This window comes from Ambystoma mexicanum, chromosome 6p, assembly GCF_040938575.1.
Source record: "Ambystoma mexicanum isolate Mex_15411 chromosome 6p, UKY_AmexF1_1, whole genome shotgun sequence".
NCBI classification, from domain to species: Eukaryota; Metazoa; Chordata; class Amphibia; order Caudata; family Ambystomatidae; genus Ambystoma; species Ambystoma mexicanum.
In genome coordinates, this window is record NC_090935.1 from 99,163,987 (window position 1) to 99,175,208 (window position 11,222).

The 11,222-nt window shown below is 41.9% G+C and overlaps 1 pseudogene; it reads left to right on the forward strand.

Moving 5' to 3' along the window:
- LOC138511234 (zinc finger protein 84-like) overlaps positions 1-6,237 on the forward strand; it is a 124,566-nt pseudogene extending 118,329 nt beyond the window's left edge.
- The last annotated feature ends 4,985 nt before the right edge of the window (positions 6,238-11,222 follow it).

Below are 11,222 nucleotides of genomic sequence, written 5' to 3' on the forward strand. Positions count from 1 at the left end.
GATGGATCAATTGACATAATGCCTTCAATGGAAAAGGATTCCAACTAGAGTTTCAACTTGTAAATGCCTTGTTAGTAAATAAATCCAAGCCCTCTTCGGGGCCACAAAAACATGTCTTGATGAAAGAAGACAAGTGGAGGTTTTCAAGAGGTCCTGTAAACAAATGACTAAAACACAAAGATCTGTTTAGTGCCATACTTTATGGCTTCCATGTGTAGACTAAATCTGCTTATATCCAAGAACACAAGTATTTAATTGAACAGAGTAAAATCTCAAGGCTTTTCCTTGTAGAATATACTTTTGGTATTCAAACAAAGTTCTCACATATTCAGAAAACCAAACAAAAACACCCCATCTGAGGTCACGGGTTGCAACAGTTGAGTCTGAAAAAAAGACCTGCAGTTCAATTTATAATGGACTGAACAACCCTGTTGACTAGAAAATACAACAAATCAAGTCCCAGCTATGTACAATGCACATTATACCCAGTGACAATGCACAACCAGACCAGATTGCAGTGCTGATGAGTGAAATGAAAAGAAACTTCATATTCGGTGACTCTGTTCTGCGAGTGCCATACTGAAAACACCACATGCATGTCACAGCTTGAGCAATGGCAGAAGGCAACGTAAGCGTGCACTGACCTGCTAGTACACACCTTCTGCGTGTGGCGAATCAGATCTATGTAGAAATCTGCATAGCAAAACGGTGAGAGACTGACTGCACATGGAATGCATACGCAACATATTGTGGCAGGGTATTAAAGAAATTAACTCCTTCCTACCGGAATTGACATTAGAACAACAGAGTGTTCCTCTATGCCCTTTGAATATCTTTATGCCATTTTCAAGTCACCTGAACACAACTCGACCCATTGTAAGCAATTTCCTCGAACCATTTTGATGACGACTGGGCCCATTTGGCAGCCCCGTCTCTATATGGACTCCACCATTGGTAAACCCCTGACACTTCGTACTTGACACTGATCCGACCCAGTCAAAAGCAACTAAAAGCTTTGCCCAGTGCTATCAAGCCCCCTCCCCCATGCTTCCCCTCCACCGAAAAAGACCAAAATGTACTTTTAGTAGTACTGTCCCCTTGGCATGGTTTCAAGGGTCCTGCAGACATTTCCTTATGAAGTATGCTTTGAAATGAAATATTGCTGCATGGACAATTGCCCAAACACCACTGTTTTCATACCTAAATATCCCCTTACATCGACAAGTCTGCAGATTCTGTGTATTCTTACAGTTGTGGGCTGTTAGTTTTTGAAGCTTATAGTTTATATTTTTCAATTGATTATAGACCACTCTGTTTTATAAAACCTTGTTTGGGCATTTTGTTTATTTTGCGTATAAAAGTAAATTTTGTTGTTTTTATGTTTTCTTGCTTGCTCACACCACTGATGACAAGTTTACCCTGTCTGTAGCCCATGCTACTGTGAAGGATGTGTATCGTTCATCGTCTGCCTGTTTATGATTGAGATCACTGCTGGTTTAGTAGTATTGTCGGGCTGAGTAAGTGTTTAGGTATCAATAATCATCCCTGTACTCATGCAGATCAGGAGACATTTTGTCACAGTGTTTACATGTTGAATCATTGGGGCTCTTTAAATACATTGGGCCTCATTACAAGTGTGGTAGTCCAGAAATAAGTGTGCCGGAAGCAATGTACTGACACACTTTCCGGACTGCTACACCACAAGTCTGCCTGCAGGGGCCTTTGCATCCGGCAGGTTGGTCTGACAGGCGCAACGGTCCCGGCAGGCAGACTTGTCATGGAAGCATTGACACTGTTAGCAACTTTAGCAGTGCTTCCATGTGCCCATTCCCATGGAGTCTTTTTGGACTCCATGGGAATGGGGACTTACACTTTCCCTCGCCTGACAGTGTAATGTCCTGGTGGCAACGGGATATCAAGCGGTGGACACAGTGTTACGAGTTTGGCGGCAACACCGCTGGTAGCACCGGCGGATTACCACCAAACTAGTAATGAAGCTCACTGTATTATCAGTCCTCTGTAATGCTGTCCCATTACTAAAATTATAGGCAATGGTAATTCAAGATTTCCCGTACAGTGCTCACTGAAAGGGAGATGAATGGCTTTCACTTTAAACTTCAAATCAGTCTTTCAATAAGGATGCCAGTGCTGTTTTGAGCAATGTACATTTCTCATAGGTAGGTAATCACTTAGCCGCTGACATGATGGGACGTTCAAAGTATGTGTAGTGACTGCTGTACTGCTGACCAAGTGCAGAGTATCTGTTCTTTTTTGTATATCATTGGCACTCAAATCTTTCATTCATGTGATTGTGCATTGTCAAAAAATAAAATTGCAGAGTTTAAATGCTTACTCCTGATTGATGAAGTGTTCCCTAAGAATGCTGTTTTTATTTCTTTCAGTCTGTATTGGAATTAATTCTTCTTTTACCCTTCATCATGATTGCTTATAGTAAAAGTAGAATGTAAATAAAAATGAAATTCGTATTATCTGCTCCCTATCACTTTTAAATTACATTTCCCAGTTGGGGCAGAACTACTCTACTAACATTTTAAGTCCAATCCACTTATTCAAAGGCCCCAGACAGCGTCCAATTCATATGTTTACATGTGTCAACTAATAATGTGAATCTTCTTGTCTTTCAATAGGTGGTTGATGACCTGAAAAGCAACAACAGTGATTTTAACATTGATTCTGTGAAAATGTATTAAGCACTACAACAGTGCAAAGATTCATTGGTGGATAAAGTGATTTCTTCAGATCTCAGGCTGCAGTTCAAGAAGCCATTTTCCACTGCAGAGTACTCAGGAACTTGGATTGAAGCCATCTACTGAATATGAGACCTACAGCTCAGAGAAACAATAACTATATAGAGTCGTGGATTAATCAGATGAACGTAAAGATGTATGTCAAACTGACAGTGAAGGAAACTACTGTCATTATATAAGTACTGTAAGCAAAGCCAATTATTTAACATGCTATTCATGATGGACCACATTCAGTGATATTAAGTGATCATACATTGATTAGAATGCAAATGTTTGGAAAGGGTTTTATAAAATCCCTGTGACTTCAAATGGGTAAAATGCAGTTTCTTTGCACTGAAGGTGCTACATATTTCAGTAAGAATGAAAGTATGTACCACGAAAGGGAACATACACGTGAGAAACCTTATCAGTGTAATGAATGTGGGAAATCCTATTGTCAGAATAGACACCTTATTCTTCACCAGACAGCACACACAGGTGGGAATCCTCATGCATGCACTGAATGTGGGAAAAGCTTCATAACAAAGCAAACTCTTACTCATCACCAGAGAATACATACTGGAGAGAAACCCTATCAGTGCACTGAATGTGGGAAAAGCTTTAGTCGGAAAGGAACTTTAATTTACCACCAGAGAACACACACCGGAGAGAAACCTCATCAATGTTTTGCATGTGGGAAATGCTTCAGTCAAAAGGGTAATCTTGTTCTTCACCAGAAAACACACACAGGTGAGAAGCCTCATCACTGCAATGAATGTGATAAAAACTTCTTAGAGAAGAAAACTCTTATTCATCACCAGAGAATACACACTGGAGAGAAACCTCATCAGTGCACGGAATGTGGGAAAAGCTTCAGCGAGAAGAATAATCTTATTCATCACCAGAGAATACATACTGGAGAGAAACCTCATCAGTGCACTGAATGTGGTAAAGGCTTCCGTGAGAAGAATACTCTTGTTCATCACCAAAGAATACATACTGGAGAAAAACCTCATCAATGCACGGAATGTGAGAAAAGCTTCCTAGAGAAGAAATCGCTTATTCATCACCAGAGAATACATACTGGAGAAAAACCTCATCAGTGCACGGAATGTGAGAAAAGCTTCCTAGAGAAGAAATCGCTTATTCATCACCAGAGAATCCATACTGGCGAGAAACCTCATCAGTGCACTGAATGTGGGAAAAGCTTCAGTCTGAAAACACATCTTGTACTTCACCACAAAATACACACAGGTGAGAAACCTCATCCGTGCACTGAATGTGGTAAAAGTTTCCTAGCGAAGCAAACTCTTATTCATCACCAGAGAATGCATACTGGAGAGAAACCCTATCCGTGCACTGAATGTGGGAAAACCTTCAGTATGAAAGGACATTTAGTTTTCCACCAGAGAACACATACAGGTGAGAAGCCTTACCCATGTACAGAATGCACAAAAAGCTTTAGTCAGAAATGTAATCTTATTCGTCATCAGAAAACACACACCAGTGAGAAAAACAGCATCAGTGCAATGAATGTGGTAAACGCTTCCTAGAGAAGGATATTCTTATTCACCACCAGAGAATACATACTGTAGAGAAACCCTATCAGTGCACTGGATGTGGGAAAAGCTTCAGTGGGAAAGGAAATTTAATTTACCACCAGAGAACACATTCAGGTGATAAGCCAAACCAATGTACAGAATGCAGGCAATGCTTTAGCCATATAGGTAATCTTACTCTTCATCTGAAAACACACACATGTGAAAAACCACATTGCACTGAATGTGGGAAAAACCTCCTAGAGGAGAAAACTCTTATTCACCCCTATTATAACCAATTTTATCAATGCCTCCTTTAACACCAATATAGTTCCAGCCAGCATCAAAGAAGCCCGAGTCACCCCGCTTTTAAAAATCCAATGCTGGACCCAAGTGTACCCACGAACTACCAACCAATAACCATGGTCCCGTTCCCGCTCAAAATCATAGAGAAAATAGCCTACACACAAGTGCAAGCTCACCTGGAACAAAACCAGCTCCTGGGAAGTAGACAATCTGGCTTTAGGCCCTACCACAGTACAGAAACGGCTCTCCTTGATCTGAAAATCCAGATGGATACTATTAGGGATTCAAGAAAACAAAACTCTGCATCCTTCTGCTGTTAGACTTGGCTGCCGTGTTCGACCTTGTGGATCACGACAAACTGTGCACTACTCTAGCTAACGATTTCAACTTCTCCAAAGATGCCACCATGTGGGTGAAATTCTTCCTAGCCGAATGTACTTCTAGAGTTTCCATAGGGAAAGAAGCTGCTGATCCCATCCCAGTCCCTATTGGGGTACCCCAAGGTTTGTGTCTCTCGCCAACCCTCTATAATGCCTACACGAAACTTCTCTTCTCAGTATTAGACGACATGGTTGTCATCTACACCAACTTTGCAGATGACACCCAGAACCTCATACCCATTTAAGGAAACGATGCCCAGGATACACTGACCATCAAGAAAACGTATGCCATTATTCAGAATAGGATGGCTTGAATAGCCTCTGCCTTAATGATGAGAAGGCAGAGATCATCATTGTGGGATCCCTAGTCAAAATAGGTGCCCTCCACTCGAACTACTCCGCTATCAACATTGATGGCACTTTGATACCAGTACTCAAGCAAGTAAAAACCCTAGGAGTTTACCTAGAGGCCAACCTCACAATGGCCAAACATATAAGTGCTCTATCCTCATCCACTTCCTATACCTCAGAATTCATTGCCTTGAGCCGCCAATTTCTAACACCCACCAACTGCATCACCTTGGCCAGGGCCTTGATTTGATCAAAGTTAGATTATTGTAATGTGCTATTACTAGGGACGTCCAACACCAACAAACTGCAACTAATGCAAAATAAAGCATTATGGGCTGCATTAGGAATAAAAAAAATCATACCATATCACTAAGATTAGGACGGATTCCCATTGGTTGCCCATCAAAGCCAGAATTATCTTTAAGACACTATGCATCACCTACAAATGCCTTTATAAAAAAAATCACCCATCTACCTGAAAAATGCCATAGTTAAGAAAGAATACACCAGATCATTGAGATCCAACGTCAATCGGCACATGGATATACCCCGGTACAAAAATACCAGAGCTGGGGGCAGCAGCTTCCAGTTTTTGGCCCCTAAACATTGGAACTCCCTCCCTCTCAGTATAAAAAAAGGAATCTTTTCATCGCTTTAAAAAACTGCTAAAAGCCTGGTTATTCAACCAATTTTATTAACTGCTAGAACATATAAATAATGATGCTCGCACTGTTTGCTCCTTTGTTTGTAAATTCTCATTATAAAGTCTTTGCATTACTGTCCAACTGCATGCAATTACCTGACTATCGATGACTAAGCTGTCTGTAACCACGGCGTGATACCTCAGGGTCTGGGCGTGTAACAAATGTAATAAATAAATTCAGCACCAGAGAATACATACTAGTGAGAAACCTTCATCAGTGCACAGAATGTGGGAAAAGCTTTAGTCTGAAGGAACTTTTATTTACAATCAGAGAACACATACCGGTAAGAAACCTCATCAGTGTACTGAATGTTCGAAAAGATTAAATTGTAAAAGATCTAAAAAATCATCATAAAATACACACGGGTACGAAACCTCCCTATTGCCCTGAATGTGAGAAAGGCTTCAGTCAGAAAAGTCATCTTCTTCTTCAACAGAGAACACATACCAGTGAGAAACCTCATCAGTGAACTGAATGTGGGAAAAGCTTTAGACTGAGGTAACTTTTATTTACCATCAGAGAACACATACTGGTATGAAACCTCACCATTGCACTGAATGTGGGAAAAGCTTCAGTCTGAAAGGACATTTAATTTGCCACCAGAGAACACATACAGGTGAGAAGCCTCATCAGTGAATTGAATGTAAGAAAACCCTTAGTTGCAAGTAAACATTTGTTTGCCACCAGAGCGCACACACAGGTGAACAACCACATCAGTGCACTAAATGCAGTAAAAGCTTCCATGAGAAGACAACTCTTTTTCAAACAAGAGAATACATAATGGAGAGAAACTTCATAAATTCACTGAAAGTGGGAGAAACTTCAGTGATTTTATTTCAGAAAAGGCAGGTGGAAAACCTTATGTGTACGCTGAATGTAGCGAAAGCTTCAACCAGAGCGGATCTCGAATTTATCACCAGAGGGCATGTACAGATGAGACTTCAAATCTGTGTTCTCTATGTTGAAAAATCTTTTGACAAAATGGTGATCATGTTCTTCACCAGAGAACACATACAGGTGAGAAACATCAGCCGCTACATTTGGGAAAAGATTCCTGGAAAGGGAACTCTTATTCATCACCATAGCACACGTACAGATGAGAAACCTCACCATTGAACTGAATGTGGGAAATGTGTCAGTCAGAAAGGACTTAACCTTTAAACACATAGGGCCTCATTACACGGACGGCGGTAAGGGTTAACGGTCACTGTTAATGGCAACGGTGACCGTTAACCCTTACCGCCGTACTACGAGGTCCCTTTGCGGGTTGGGGAATTTAACGCCTGCTTTTTGCAGGCGTTAAAACCAACCCGCAAAGGGACCAGGGAGCTAATTACGGTACCGCAATTTTGCGGTGCCGTAATTAGCACCTTCCCCATTCCCATTATGCCAAATGGGGCAAAAATGGGAATGGGGAAGGGGAATTACCGCCCTGCCAACCTTGGAACAGGGCGGTAATTCCCCTTTCCACCAGGGCGGTGCTGGTATTTTACCGGCATGAACCATGGCGCTAATAGCGGCATGGTTCACCGCCTACCGTGTAATGAGGCCCTTAGTTATGAATCCTCACCGATAAACTGAAAGCAATAAATAATTCAGTGAGGAGGGGTACTTTTTTATCACCAGAAACCATATGTGGAAATCCACATCTGCCCTGAGAATAGAAAAGGCTTTAGTGAGGAGGTACCTCTTATTTCTAATAGTAATAAGATTGATATTGGGAAAGCTGTTGAGCAGAACACCCCATGAAGACCTTATATCCCCAGCATTCCATACTTTCCATTGGCAACGCGTGGAGCATGCTTCAATTGCCTTTTAAATAAATCACTGCTGATTGAATTCAGTGAAAATGCTGCTGGTTAAAATGCATCTTTTCTGGAAAATTTTAATTGACTCCCATGTCACTGTTCTGATACCATACTAAAGAACAGAGGTGCATTCATGTCCACTGGAAAATTTGAGAAGGCCTGAGGACATGGCTATTGAATTTGTTGACCACCAAGAGGGGGGGATGTATTTGCACCAGAGACGAAATATGAGTGATAAAGCTTTTCAGTGCACTAAATGTGGCAAAACACTTTAGTGAGAAGGAAACTCATTTTATCCACCAGTGACCACAATTCTATCCAATGTTACTAACACTGAGTAGGCCTGAGGGTGATTGAGTATGCCCCCTAAATGTTCCTCAAATGGGAAAACACTCACTGGAATTTTCTTCCACTCTGAACCTTCAGCATTTCAGAAATACTGAAGCATCGTCCTGTCAATATCTAACGAGTACTGGCCTCGCTAGGAGCTCATTTTGCAACTGAATGCATCTCTGTCAATCTTCTATTGTCAGAACCTTCAAAACTGTCTAACATTATTGCCCACCTTTATGGTAGTGCTTGATAGTTCCGCGATTTAGGATAGACTTAAGGAGGTATATGTTACAGTAAGTAGGATGCAGTACCCTCTGATAAAGCTTTCTTTCTCTAGGATATATAAAATTGGTATATAACATACAGAAAAAGCCACACGTTTTCAAATGGGTGCAAATGGCCCAGAAAATGCAAATGGGTTTTTAGAAAAGAACATCTGGCCAAATAAAAGAAGCAGTGGAAAGAAGATATGTTGCATTCAGTGACAATCCAGCCAATATGTAGAAGAAATAATTGTGGTTGAAGTGTGATAGGTGTAACAAAATGATAGCTGGAGCCAGCGTAAATTCACTGTTAAGGGGAATTGATTGATGTGCCTGGGAATGCAACGATAGCGAGGTATGTGATGATGCTCGGATGTTCACTCAGTCAAGAATTAATTGCAATGTCCCGCTTCATGTCTGAAACAAAGGGGTGTATGTGGCACTCTTTTTTGATGAGGGGGGCCTGTGTCATGAGGGGTAATAACAGTTTAAGAAAAGGAGGACAGAGGCTACCCCACCTGTCTGACACTTGCCAGGGATGGATCCAGCACACTTTTAACAAAACACAGTACGTGGTCTGTACATAAGAGAGCACCCAAGCTGCATGTAGTACGATATCAACTTTTTATTTTTGTGAATTAAAATAGCAACACAAAGCTATCATCAAAAGACTTTTTCCTGCCCGTGGTTGCCGGGGACAAACACTGTTTAAGGTATTGCATGAACCTCTATACAATTTTATAAACAAAACCTCATCAATTGATTCTTTACATTCAAATTCTCTGCAGTGTGGGTTAGTACAAGAGCTGACTGGCAATGTGGTCGTTATGACCTAACATCTATCTAGTCTAGTACACAAGATGACTGAGAATGTGGTCATGGTGACCCAACATCTGTCTGGTCGACACACAATGGTGTTTCTGGCACATAGTGGTTGCTGATGGTCTAGTGCCGTCTTCAGGACGATTGCAGTAGACTGTGTGGTGTCACTGCTGTACCGTAACGTTGATACATCTAAAAGTAAGGAAGTAAATTAAAATCAGAACATTGGATGTGTCTCTTTAGGGACATAAGTACCCAGGGTGTGTGTGTTTGCTGTGCATGATCCTACCTGTAGCATTGTTTTCAGTGTCACAGGCTGTGCAAGAACATCCGGGTTCTTCAGAGAAAGCGCCTTCAGTGCGCTTTGTATCATTAGATCTCGTGTTGCTTGGATCTGATCTTCAGCTGAGTAGCTGTTAAAGGAGAAAATAATTATCAGGCTGAGTAGTACCAACTTATCTGCGCATATATTGTGTGTGCATGCAGCGCCAAAACTGGCTATGGTGAGAAAGTACTACAGCCATAGATTATCATAGATTATCAGGGTGAGGAGTCTCTGTATATCTATTTAGAGTACTTCTACTGCCAATGGTGGCTGTGGGAGTGAACTACCACTCGAGGGTGCTATAGTGATGTGGTCTATTAGCAGTATCTATAAATCTAGTCCTCTGGTCGGCTCCAGGCAGTGTACGTGCTTTGTACACCATAGCTACTTCATGCACGGTGTGTGGGGCGGTACAGTGCTTTGTTTACAAATGTGAACAATTAATGCCTAACCATTTCATCAATGACAAAACACGGCAGTATAAATAATTGCCAACAGTGCGATGACAATTAAGAGTGTATATCACAATCGCTAAATACATGCTCTCTTCACTCAGTATCACATTGAGTACAGACGTCCACACAAATTGAGGCATCCTCGCACATCCAGCGGGCTGAGACGCTTCTCTTCCCTAATACAGTGACACTAATCACGCACGCACAATACATAGACGGTCGCGTAGACACGATCTACGCGAACTTAAATAGCTAACACGCGTGTGCAGAGCCACTAACACTGCCAGTTCCATGGCGAGCAGTTGCTAGGCATTTACGCAGGTAAGACTACAGCTCTCCCAAGCGGTCCTCTGTCAATACGAGAGTAACACCCAGCGGGAACTAGAGGGAGCACTTTTTCTATGCACATGGAGTACCAGTGCAGGCATCCCTCACGGTGTTGTCCTTCCACCCCACACAGCGCGCACGAAGTAGCTACGGTGTACGAAGCACGTACACCGCCTGGAGCCGACCAGCGGACTAGACCCATAGGTACTGCTAATAAACCACATCCCTATAGCACACTCGAGTGGTAACTCACTCCCACGGCCACCATTGGCAGTAGAAGTACTCCAAATAGATATACAGAGACTCCTCACCCTGATAATCTATGATAATCTATGGCTCTAGTACTTTCTCACCATAGACAGTTTTGGCGCTGCATGCACACACAATAGATGCGCAGATAAGTTGGTACTGCTCAGCCTGATAATTATTTTTTCCTTTAACAGCTACTCAGCTGAAGATCAGATCCAAGCAACACGAGATCTAATGATACAAAGCGCATTGAAGGCGCTTTCTGTGAAGACCCGGATGTTCTTGCACAGCCTGTGACACTGAAAACAATGCTATAGGTAGGATCATGCACAGCACACACACCCACTAGGTACTTATGTCCCTAAAGAGACCCATCCAACGTTCTGATTTTAATTTACTTTCTTAATTTTAGATGTATCAACATTACGGTACAGCCGTGACACCACACAGTCTACTGCAATTGGCTTGAAGACGGCACTAGACCAGCAGCAACCACTATGTGCCAGAAACACCATTGTGTGTCGACCAGACAGATGTTAGGTCACCATGACCACATTCTCAATCACCTTGTATACTAGACTAGATAGACGTTAGGTCATAACGACCACATTGCC